This window comes from Rhincodon typus, chromosome 10 (assembly GCF_021869965.1).
Source record: "Rhincodon typus isolate 14 chromosome 10, sRhiTyp1.1, whole genome shotgun sequence".
Classification (NCBI taxonomy): domain Eukaryota; kingdom Metazoa; phylum Chordata; class Chondrichthyes; order Orectolobiformes; family Rhincodontidae; genus Rhincodon; species Rhincodon typus.
Window position 1 is genome coordinate 9,733,966 of NC_063341.1, and position 12,844 is coordinate 9,746,809.

Sequence of the window (12,844 nt, forward strand, 5' to 3'; positions counted from 1 at the left end):
GATTGAGCGATGCAGTTGCTAATCCTTGTTTGTAGTTACAGTTCAGAAAGCGAAACAATCAGTGTCAGCATGCTATGAAAAATATTCTCTACCTCTTCAGTATTGGGCAGTACAATGACTATACTCCCTGTATTATCTGTCAATTTATCACTGGATGTAGAGTTATAATTAGCATCAGACTAATTAGAGACAGGTTAAAAAATAGTTTCATATCTTAAGCTCTGCATTGTGGTGAATAATTCATTCTGTTTGTACCAGTTCCTAGAGCTACATTTTCCTTTGGGTTGATTGTGATGCACAGCCTCACAAGCTCCATACCCAGCTGGAAAGGCTGCCTCTTATCCTCCCACTAGAGCATTTTGCTCTGGGCAAGGACACACGTTTGCTTACTTGCATTTTATTATTTCCGATTGTCTCAATAGATATCATCTCCTGTAAGACAGAGAGCTAGATTTTATTTGAGATTTCTCTGGCTAGGGATTTCATTCAGGAATAAAAGAAAAATAACAATTACCCAATCTCATACACTTGGAAAGTTTGCAAACGATGGTGAGAAAGTTCATTCTCCTTTTGTGGGAATATTCTGCAAAAGTGTTAACCTTTCTTAGGAACCTGTCAGAAGTGATGAGTAACAATGTCTTTTTCTGAAGAAGGGTCTCGGCCCGAAACGTCAGCCTTCCTGCTCCTCTGATGCTGCTTGGCCTGCTGTGTTCATCCAGCGCTACACCTTGTTATCTCAGATTCTCCAGCATCTGCAGTTCCTACTATCTCAGTAACAATGTTCATGCAGGTTGCAATAGAATTGACTCCACCTGGCATTGCATGAAAGATGTATTTGTTTAAATGTGTCCTTGAGATATTCTGGTAAATTGAGGATCAAATTAATAAGTCATCATGGATTACACAAGAAAAAGAAGACAAGGCCATCCAGCTTATTTGCCACTTCAGAAAACAGATGTAACCTAGCAACCAACTGACTGAAGCCACCAACCAGATGATGGTGACCATGAGTCCTGAAATGTTAGAATGCAGGTACTATTAGCAACTACAAAGGGAAATTGTATGTTGGCCTTCATCGCAAGGGGAATTGAGTACAGGAATGAAGGTGTCTTGCTATATTTTGTGTGATGCCTTAGTGAGACCATATCTGGAGTATTGCGCACAGTTTGGTCTCCTTACTTAAGGAAAAATATATTTGCCACAGACAGAATGCAATAGAGGTTCACTGGACTAATTCCTGGGATGGCGGTATTGTCTCATACGGAGCAATTGAGGAAACTGCAACTTACGTATTCTCTAGAGTTTTGATGGATGAGAGGTGATCTCAGTGGAAATGCACACATTTCTTACAAGATGTAACTGGTTGGGCGTGGATAGGATATTTCTTGTAGCTGTTGAGTCTAAAACCAGGGGACATAGTCTCAGCGTATAGGATTGATCACTTATGACTGATATGAGGAAGAATTTCTTCACTCAGGATGGTGAATCATTGGTATTCTCTATCCCCAGAGGGCTGTGGAAGTGCAGTCATTAAGTTCAAGACAGGAATTAATGCATTCTGGATACTGAAGACATCAAGGTATATGGGGATAGCATAGGACAATATCATTGAGGTAGATGATCAGCCATAATATAATTTATTGATGGAACAGGCTCAAAAGGTTGAATGGGCTCCTCCTATTCCTATGTACCCCAGTGATTCACCACTTGTCCATTCCACTAGTCTGGCACTGATCCAGTCCTACATTCATTGTGGTATTCCTTTGAGTTGCAGTTTCATCAAGAGCATTTCATGCAGAATTAGGTCAAAGAGATTTCCAATATCTACTTCATTCGAGCATCCTCAAAGGTGTTGAGATTCTTCCAGAAAAAACGTTCCTTTTCTGACTGCCTGTCAACAGTTATCACTCTGCATTTGAGAGATGGTTTCCTTGATCTTTTGAAGTCAAGCTAATGACCTTAGTCTACCATAGATCATCTTATTCCTTACGTAGATGCAGGTGCTTACAGTTTATTGGATTACTCTGGCAGAATATCTCCACAATTGAAGAAATCCTTCATTACTCTCACTAGTACCTTTCATAGTCTCCTTCAGTAGGTCCATTCCACATAATAATAAAGTTCATCTTAACACATCAGGTGCATTATCTTCATTAATTTCTGTGTCTTCAGTATATCGCCACAAATCAACCACAAAATGATTCCTGTTGTATTACATTAAATCTCAATTATTCCACTGACTTTATCTTTGACATCATACGTAACTGCTCATTGCTATCTAAGACTGAGAAATATTTATTATGCTGCTAAACACCCTGCACTATATTCCACTTAGAACATGCCTTTAAACATTGGTGACACAATTGTTGCACTCCTTTACTTTTCCCTGTAGGTGCAACATACTAAGAGAAAAATTGCTGTCAAGACAATGGCAAGCTAATGACATTCACCATTATTTATGTGGAATGTGGCAACACCTTCAGGCAAAAAAAAAGAGCTATGGTTAAATGTGAATATCTGAAAGTTGCTGTCCAATTTATACTGCTTTACAAAATTGTTTTTCCCATCATTGAATAGTGTAAGGCTGCTGTGTGGTAGGTATGAACTAAACATGTCACACATAACTATAGCCAGTAATTAGCAGTGGAAGTGCCACTTTAGTGATGTGACAATTGTCAATGGCTTTCGATCAATCTCTCTAGCAGCAAAATTTAACAATTAAAAGTGTGGAGTCCTGTTCTTTCAGACGCTGATCATTTCAGATAAGCTTTACACACTTGTCAGTTCTCAAACCTAATTTAGTTTCATTCTTCATCCTTCATTTGTCTTTCTACGGCTGTTTTGGTATTAACTTCCTCACCTTTACTTCACCTTCCATCTTAGATTATCTGTTTCCTTATCAATAACTCAGAGAAAAATAGGGACACGTGCTGTTGGTTGTCTTCACTCAGATTCCAGTTGCTCTGTATTCCTTGCTCTATTGTCAGCTCACACATGCAGCGGTAGACTTTTAATCTGGAGAACGTAGGAGAAAACCCGACTAATGGTAGCTATCATTAGAAATCCTGCTTTGGCAACATCTGGCCCAGATCCAGATTTTTTTGTTTCCTTCCTGCTTGTAAATTTTAAATATCTTGAAGGAAAACAGAGATGACAATAGTTTATGTGTGTGTAACAAGAGGTTTTATTCAGTGGTTTGAAATCTCTTCCCTCTCATGCCTTTTCTCATTGTCTCTGGAAGTGAGAAAGATGCTTGCCATGGAATGTAGCCTGCACATGGGGCCTTTTAACGTCGTAAGGCTGCAGGTACCATATGTGGGATTCTGACTGACCAGGAAGCTTTATCAATCTTAGTGTCATTGGCATATTGGAAGGATTTGGAGTTTGATATTCAACTTGCTTGGCCACATTTTGAATGTACCTTCCATGACTATCCATGTCCTGAGGTGGGACTCACGCCTAGAGCTCAAGGAGAGAGATGCTAGCCATTGCATTATATAATGTTTCCAGCAGCTTCCACATCTTTCAATGGCTTGTTTTGTTTCTCTGCGACTACACTCAGGCTTAATTAATCAAGTGCAGTAAGCATCAATAGTAAACAGATTTGTATAATCAAACACAGAACAATTGAAAACGACATGTCCTCTCCACCCCCTTTAAAACTAAAGACTATATTTTACATTAAACTATCCTAAACAACAAACAGTTGTAAATGGAACACATATCTTTGGGGTAGAAAGTTTACACTAATCTTTGTATCTCAAAGACTACTTTCAATTTTGGAGAAAACAACACATGGAACTCAAAAAAATCAGAGTTAACATTTTGGGTGGAGTGACCCTTCCTCAGAAGCCCAGGCCCAAAGCTTTAACTCTGATTTCTCTCCATAGTTGCTGCCAGACCTGCTGAGCTTTTCTAGCAATTTCTGTTTTTGTTTCTGATTTAAAGTTGTGTGTATATATGAAGTTCCCTGCAAACAATATGGGTATCTATGCACTTGAGCTTATGTTTCTATGTGACCAACCCAAGTTGCATAAACTTGAGATACTTAACCTTTCAAGTAGTATTAATGAAGACAACATGACTATGTGATGCATAGAGGTTGATGATTAGATCCTGATATAACTGACAATGTAGACAGCCCTGTGTGACTGGAGTGGAGAATGAACTCTCTACCATAGAGATACATGCGTCATTGTTCATAATCATTGCAGGAGAGTACTTCATACACTTCAGTAGAATATTAGCATTTATTTTCTAACAAAAGGCATGACATAAGCAATCAGTCATTCACTTCTTTCAAGGCACTGAAGGTACAGCTCCAATTGTAATCCCTGACTCATTTGTTGTGACAGATAGTCCTGCATGTGGGTTTAAATGCGAGAGGATTTGCGGAGATGCTATCATTACCTATAACACATCCTGTGGTGACTGTCCATACCCATTGTGCAAACTTGTGCAGTAACCTTTGAAAAGGCTTTGCAATGCCTTCATTTTTAGGAACAAATTCGCAAGAAAAGTTGGTAGTACTAAGGAACAATGCTAATTCCAGAGCATCAAGTATAGGAGTTGGAGTGTCATGCTGTGACTGTTCAAGACTTCAGTAAGGCCACATTTGGAGTACTGTGTACAGTTCTGGTCACCCCCCTATAGGAAACATATTATTAAATTGGAAAGGGTGCAGAAAAGATTTACAAGGATGTTACCAGAACTACAGAGTTTGAGTTATAAGGTCAGGCTGGATAGGCTGGGACTTTTTTTCCTGGATGTGTAGGAGGCATGGGTTTAAGGTGAGAGGGGAAAGATTTAAAGGGACCTGAGGGGCGACTTTTTCATACAGAAGGTGATGTGTATTTGGAATGAACTGCCAGAGGAAGTGGTAGATGTAGGTACAGCTAAAACATTTAAAAGAAATTTGGACAGGTACATGAATAGTAAAGGTTTAGAGGGATATGGGTGAAATGCAGGAATGGGACTAGTTTAGTGTGGGAAACCTAGTAGGCATGAATGTGTTGGACTGAAGGATCTGTTTCCATGTTGGATGACTCTGTGACTCCATGACTCTAGATAGGATTGGAAAATCATTAATGGTTTTGACATTCAGTGTATGCTTTACACTGGTTGTTGTGACTTTGAAAGTCAAACTCAGGTTTGCAAATGCCCATTTGCCTTTGTTAGGCATCAAACTGAGTCATGCAAGTGAAGTGAGAATAGTTAATAATTGCTGATTGTGCTTTGCTTTGACCCTAATGTGACCAATGAAATTGTTGAATAGAAAGGGTATCTCCTCAATACCAAAAAACAATCATCTGGAATGCACGAGGAGCTGAACATGCCTACTGTAGTCCGTAGTGTGGTGAATAGATTGGATGATTGTATGATTCTCTGATGCCAGTTGTTATGTAACTACACCAGTTGCCAGGTTGTTCTAAGAGCTTCCCTAGGTAGCAATGCATAGTGCTGGCTCATCATGTCCAGAAAGACCAATTAAGAAGAAATTGGAAGTCTGGTCTGAGTATGTATGAAGAAATAAAGAGCCTATGCTAAAAACACATGGGGCATCCTGCAGTACAGAAACACACCTTGTGTAACAAAAGCATTACTGCTTGTGGTGTCTGAAAATACCTGTTCATGTTTAGCTTAAAGAAAACTGTGGAATAACAAAGTTGCGTTGATAGTTTTTGGATTGTAGGAAGTGGATACCATTTTGGAATGATTATAGTCTTTGTAGCACTTCACCATCAACATAAAGTCCAAATTCACCACTTTTGTATCATGATTCATGGCAATGAGTCCATCTGCTCATTGAGATTGTCTGCTCCGAGTTGCTTCATCTTCTGTGACTCTTCAGCAAAGATAGAAAATGGCAATGTCTCCAATCTTGTGAAACTGGTGGAAAAGCAATGTAAGGAGCATGCAGTCTCCTGAACTCCAGTAAATAAAGGAGGATAATAGTGTATATAGTCTGCACTATCAATAATGTTGATGTGTACTCTGGAGGGTCTTCAAGTTTGAAGCCAATCAAAAAGGTTACCCCAATACGAATTCTGCCTCTCACTACATGGAGCATGAACCTGTCTTTAAGATCATAGGATGGGGGAATCAGAAATAGGCCAATCAGCCCATCGAGTCTGCTCTGCCATTCAAGGAGATCATGGCTGATCTAACCATCCTCAGTTCCACTTTCCTGCCTTTTCCCCCAAAACCTGGATTCTCTCACTGAATAAAAATCTGAAACAAAAATAGAAATTACTGGAGGAACTCAGCAGGTCCGGCAGCAAAGAAAGCAAAGTTAATATTTTTGAGTCCATTGACCCGCCTTCAGAATTGATAGGAAAAAGGTGGTATGTATGCTGCAAATGGGGTAAGTGGATTGATGGCAATGGAGCCCAGAGAGAGAGAGCGAGAAAGACAGTGAGATTGACAAAGGGATAGATAATGGTAAACTAGGGAGAAAGAAAGCTGATCATGGGGACCATAGTCGGTGAAAGTATGTTGACTGTGCTGAAAGCAGCCCATGTTATGACAAGACCTGGGATGCAGGGGTAGGTAAAGGATTATGGAAGAAGGTGTTCACACCCTAAAATTATTGAACTCAATATTGAGTCCCAAAGGCTGCAGATTCCCCGAGCAGAAAATAAGATATTGTTCTTCCAGCCTGTGCTGAATTTTGCTGAAGCATTGCAGAAAGCCCATGACAGAGATGTTGGTCTGTTGAAGTGGTAGGCAGCTGGAAGCTCAGGGTCATATTTTTGGACAGAACAAAGCGGTTCCCCCAGGCTGTGTTTCATCTCCTGTTCAGCGTATGGCGATCAGTGTCATCACATCTATTGGAGGGTTGTCTTCCGGTTGTGGAAGTCACTGCCATGCTCTGACCTTGGAGGCCAACACAGCTGGAAAGAAGAAGAAACGCTATTAATGACTCAGCCTCTGCAGTAGAAAAAATCCAAAAATTCACTACCCTTTGAGAGAAGAAATCTCCCTCATCTCTGTCTTAACTGGGTGACCCCTTATTCAGAAATTATGCATTCTGCTCCAAGACTCTCCTACAAGGATAAATAACTCTCCAAACCTACCCTGTCAAATACCCTAAGAAATCTGTATTTTCGATTAGGTCATCTCACTTTCTTCAACATGACAATAATTACAGGCCCAACCTACCCAACTACATACCAGAGTCCCTCCATGCCTAGACTCTAGACTGCTTTCAGCACCAGTATATTTTTCCACAAATAAGGTGCACAAAATTGTTCATTGTATTCCAGCACCAGCGCCTTGTATAGTTTTAGCTAGACGTCCCTATCATGTACTTCAATGAAATGAAGGCCAACATTCTATTAGCCTTCCCACTGTCTGCTGAAATTGGAAGCTAGTTTTTTCATAATTTAAACATAAGCCCATCCAAATCCAACTGTGCTGTAGCATTTTTTTCAAGTTCTGCAGGGTGGTGTTGCCATTTTGAGTAACTAGGCTGTAATGGGTGCGGTCACCATTTTGTGAAGTTCGGTGTGGGGTGCCATTTTCCTGAAGGGCAGGTGGGGACACCATCTTGCTGCGATGGCAGAGCTGCCATTTTGTTTGTGGTTTGGGCTGGGCCTTCATTTTCTAGTTCCCATGGTGATCATCCAAACAGTATTTTAAAAAAAAACTGAAGCAGGGGTGGGGATGCTCTTTGGCATACGGATTTGCCGTCTTTGAAGTTTCTGGGTCGAGTTTCTCAGTCAGAGGCCTTTCCCAGCTACGGGACAACAAGCAGCCTTTTACACTTCACTGTATAGTCTGTGCAGGATCAGAGAATGGTGCAATGAGGAGGCAGTGATCCATGAAATCCCATGACACATTGACCTAAATCATGCAAAGTTTTAAGAGAAGCAGAATTTCTTTTTTGTCTAAAGTGATATTTTTGGAGCAGACTCAAGCTGTCATTTTTCCAAAACTGAGCTCAGTCAGTCGTCCTAAACCTGAACAGTGTCTGCGACAAGATTGAAAAGAAGTTGTGGCTCCATGTGTCAACTCAATAAAATCCTATTCTCTTATGACTGGTACACCCTTGCAATCTATTCTAAGCACTTGGATTCTCAAAATTGACGTGGCATTGGGAATCGGCAATCATCCTGATAATTTGGGTACAGTTTCAATGATATCTAGCTGTGATGGGGTATGTGTTGATGACACTGTTGAAGTCTATTTATCTGCAAGGTTTTCTCTGGAGCTGGTGGAACAAGCCTTGTCTGAAAGTATGAGTCTAACGGTGCATTTCTCTGTAAGCCCTTCAAAGATAATACAGCAGGTTCAATTTGGACTGCCAAAATTGTGGCTTTTTCCAAGACTGTGTCATCATCCTCCTTGAGGAGACAGACAGTCTCCAATTCAGGGAATTAATTATCTTCAGCTAATTGGTCACAAACGAGTTAGTGTGCCAAATTTACGTGCGGAAGCCAACTGCTCCAACCCTGTACGATATTTGATTAATGGGTTCACTATCTCTCTGGAACCTCTTGTGGAACGTACATCATTCAGTTACAGCGTGATTCTTTAGTCCAAAGTATTTTTCAAGAGCACTTACATCGCATTTAACATAGATATGTCTTCTGTGAGTTCCTTTAATATTCGCTGACCTTCTGCTGTGAAGCAATGTATGAATCGCACCTTGTTGTGGATTGCTTCTAACTCCAGATTGTCCACCCTTATGGCAGGCAAAAATCCATCAATCGCACAGCATGGGTGAATCTCCTGGAAAAGAAAGAAATGATGGCTGTGTCTGATAGAGTTGAAATTTTTCACAATTGTCCTCATTGCAGAATTAATGTACAATTGTTGTATCATAGCACAAGGCAGAGATGACAGTAATTTCTATGTGTTTAACAGGTCTTGTTCAGTGTTTTAAGATGTGAGCTCTATCATGCTACCAGTAGCCTCTAGCTCTGCCTATAGTTTTATTTCTCTGCATTGATGCCCTACACAGCAGTGAACATCAATTTTAAACAGACTCATATAATCAAACACACACAGCTGAAAAATGCACTTCTCTTTCAATTTCTCTTGCCATCCATTTAGAAGGTTATAGGAAGATCTTCTCTTTCCAGGTGAGAGCCTGGCATGTTAAATTGTGGGTGGACATTTTTAACTGCTCCTTTCCCCTCCCCAAGCCACATTTGCACTTCACCTCACAACATCTTCATTTCCTCTGCACTCGAGTATTCCATTTGTCTCCAGACCATTTCCTTCTTTTTTCCATCCTCCATTAACATGTTCACGTAAAATTCTACTATATGTATTCTAATTAACAAATTATCAAATAAGTTTTACCAGTGACTAGAATCTGAAGTAGACTCACCATGTAAATACTGTGCCCACAAGAACAAGTCAGGGCCTGGGGATTCTAGAGTGAGTACTCTCTTCCTGCCTAACCACAACCTACAAGATACAAGTCAGGAGTGTGATGGAATACTCCCCACTTGTCTGAATGAATGCAGCTCTAGCAACACTTAAGAAGCTGTATGCTATCCAGAACCAAGCATCCTGCTTGATTGTCACACCCATCCACCACTTTTTTGACAAGTCACTCAGTGACAGTAATATGTACCTTCCATAAGATGCAGAACAACACCTTCCAAACTTGTGACCTCTACCATGTGGAGGAACAAGGATACCATCACTTGCAAGGCCCCCTCCAAGCTACAAACCATCGTGACTAAGAACGATACCTCCATTCCTTGATTTTTGCTGAGTCAAAATCCTGGAGCTCCTTCCAAAGCAACATGCTGTCCCTACATCCAAAGGACTGCAGTGGTTGAAAAAAAACCAAATCAGCAACACCTTCCCCAGGGCAATTAGGGGTTGGAAATACAACCCTGGCCCAGCTCAGTGAAATCCACATTCAACAAACAGATAAAGAACCTTTTACCTTATTGCATTCATCCTAGATCTCTTTAATCCTGACCTGCACCAACACTTGTCCCAGCTGTGGATTCATCTTATAGTAATCATCCTCATGTTTAAGTCTATCCATGGATTCACTCCTCCTCAACTTACCTTTGAAGAGTAGTCACCATTGTAATGGAGGAAGCACAACAGTTTGCACACAGGAAGGCCCTAGAAACAACAATGTGAAAATGACTGTGAAATCAGTTATTTTTGGAGGATAAATGTTGATCAGGATATTTCAGGTCACTTCCATGCTCTACTTGTTGGAAGTGTCACTGGAGTTTGTGCATCCACCTGAGAGGAAGGATCGGGATTTAGTTTAATTCCAAGGATGTCCCCTTCAACGGTGCAGCACTCCCTCATTACAGCATTGAAGTACGTCTTCTGCTGAAATTCAGGGGTGATATTTCACAGAATCACAGTGGTGTCACAGTGCAAGAGGAGGCTATTCAGCTTGTTGTGCTTGCACTGGCTCATTAAACAGGCATCATTACCCAGTGACAATCTCCTGCTTTTTCCCCATACCCTTGTACATTATGTTAATCCAAATAATCATCCAAAGCACTCTTAAATGTCTCAATTGAAACTGCCTCCACACTTCCTGGCAGTGCTTTTCAGGCCCTAACTCCTCACTGAACGAGGGGAAAAAGAAGGGTTTTCGCTTTTTATCCTTGCTTCTTTTGCAGATCATTTTAAAGCAGTGCCCTCTCACTGTTGCTCCTTTAATGTTGAGGAACGGTTTCTCCCTATCTACTCTATTCAGCCTGCTCATAATTTTGAAAATTTCTTTCAGCCTTCTTCTTTTCAAAGGGAACAATCCCAACTTCTTCAATCCAATTCTGTCCACTCTATAATTGATCTCACTGTCAAGTAAATGCTTTAATTACTCCAGGTTTGATCACAAATTCTGGTCACTGATCTATGTTCACAATGCTTAATTGCTTAAGCCTGGGTGTAGACTCAGGAGTGTCAGCAGGCACAACACAAGATACTACAACTACAGCTGTGATAAGCATGGGTGCAGGTATCTTGCGACTGCAGAGATATTTTAAAACTCTTATCAATAAACCTGTTGCACATTTAGAAAGTAGTGCATCTCTGAACTGCTGTCATACGATACACAACACCCAAAACCTGCTGTCCTTAGAAGCAAGAGTACTACCAACAGACCCACAAAGCGAGCATGCAATTCAGAATGACTCATGGTAACACAATTCTAGGAACGTGAAACTGAAGCTATGAGGAGAGACTTGAGAAGCTAAGACAAACTCCCTGGAGCAGAGAGAGCAAAGAGTGAGCTATTAGAGATTTTTTTTTATGATTGTGAAGGGTTTTGATAGCTTGAGGCTATTTCCTTTCAAAAGTCAATGACCAGAGGTGATCAATTTGAAATTGTGATTGAGAAGGAGTAGAGAGAGGCGAAGCATAATTTCTGTGCACACGGAATTGCTGGAGCTTGGAATGTTTTGCCATGGGGAATGGTTGAAGCAGAAACCATTGCATCTTTTAAAGGGAAAATTGAATAAATATTTGAAGCAGTGAAAGATATAAGGCTATGGGGAGAAAGCAAGGCAGCAGGATCATTTGGTTACTCTGGTGAAGAGCCAGAACATTCATCAGGAGCTTGAACGGCCTGTTTCTCTATTATAGATTTCTGTATCTCTGTGGAAAGATTCAGATTTATTTTATTCATTTCAATTTTGGACTGTTACTCTCTAACATCCCATTGCTTTTCTTTTGTGTCTGCTCATTTAGTAGTTTGCAGCCCAGTATTCAGTCATACACTCTAATGATATTAATCATCTTGTTTAGAAATTCTCTAGGAATGCAGGACTTGAACCTGGACCCTTTGTGCTCAGAGATAGAGAAATAAGTACTGCACTACAAGACACTACAGTCACACTCTTGTGTTTTACCTCACTATCAATGTGTCCCATCCCTCTATCAATGTGTCTCATCTCACTATCAGTGTACTCCAGCCCTCTATAGTCCCATGGTGCTATTGATTTGTCCTTACATATTCAGCGGTGGCGATGGCATTACGGTAATTGTCACTTGTTATCCAGAGGCTTGGGTTGATGTCCTAGGTTCAAACCGTGTCATAGCAGATTTGAGTTGAATTTGAAGCAATACAATCAGAAAATAAAAACCGGGTTCGGGGTGACCATGTGAACATGATTGTTGTCAGAAATCCATCTGGTTCAGCGTTGCTCTTCTGGGAAGAAAAACCGCTATCCTTAACTGTTCTGGCCTATATGACACCAGACCCACAACAATGTTAGCTCACTGATACCCTTTGAAATGGTCTCGCAATTCACTCAGTTCACTGGTGATTAGGGACGAGCAATAACTGATTGCATTACTGGCGACAAATACATCCTAAGATTAAATAAAAAATCCTATCAATATATCCCACCGCAGTATTCTATTCCTCTACCTCACTATCTATATGTTTTACCACACTGCCTGATGTGCCCCACACTCACTATTAGTAGGTGTCACCTCCCTATTGGTGTGAGTCAGCTCACTATTAGATTGTCCCACCTCAGTAGTGGTTTGTTCACTTCACTATCACTGCCTCTCACTCCACAGTCACTGTGTCCCATCTTAATATGTGTATGTGCGCATCCCTGTCCTGTGTGTTATGTTTGTATGTGTGTTTTTCTGTATCTGTGTGTGCCTATGTTCGAAATCTAGGCTTACAAGGAGGATCAGAACAGCCAATCACCTGCTGAAAACTTTTTGGTGCAGGATACTTCCCCCAACAACAATCAGACTGTATCAGAGATAGTAGGAACTGCAGATGCTGGAGAATCTGAGATAACAAGGTGTAGAGCTGGATGAACACAGCAGGCCAAGCAGCATCAGAGGAGCAGGAAGGCTGATGTTTCGGGCCTAGACCCTTCTTCAGAAATGG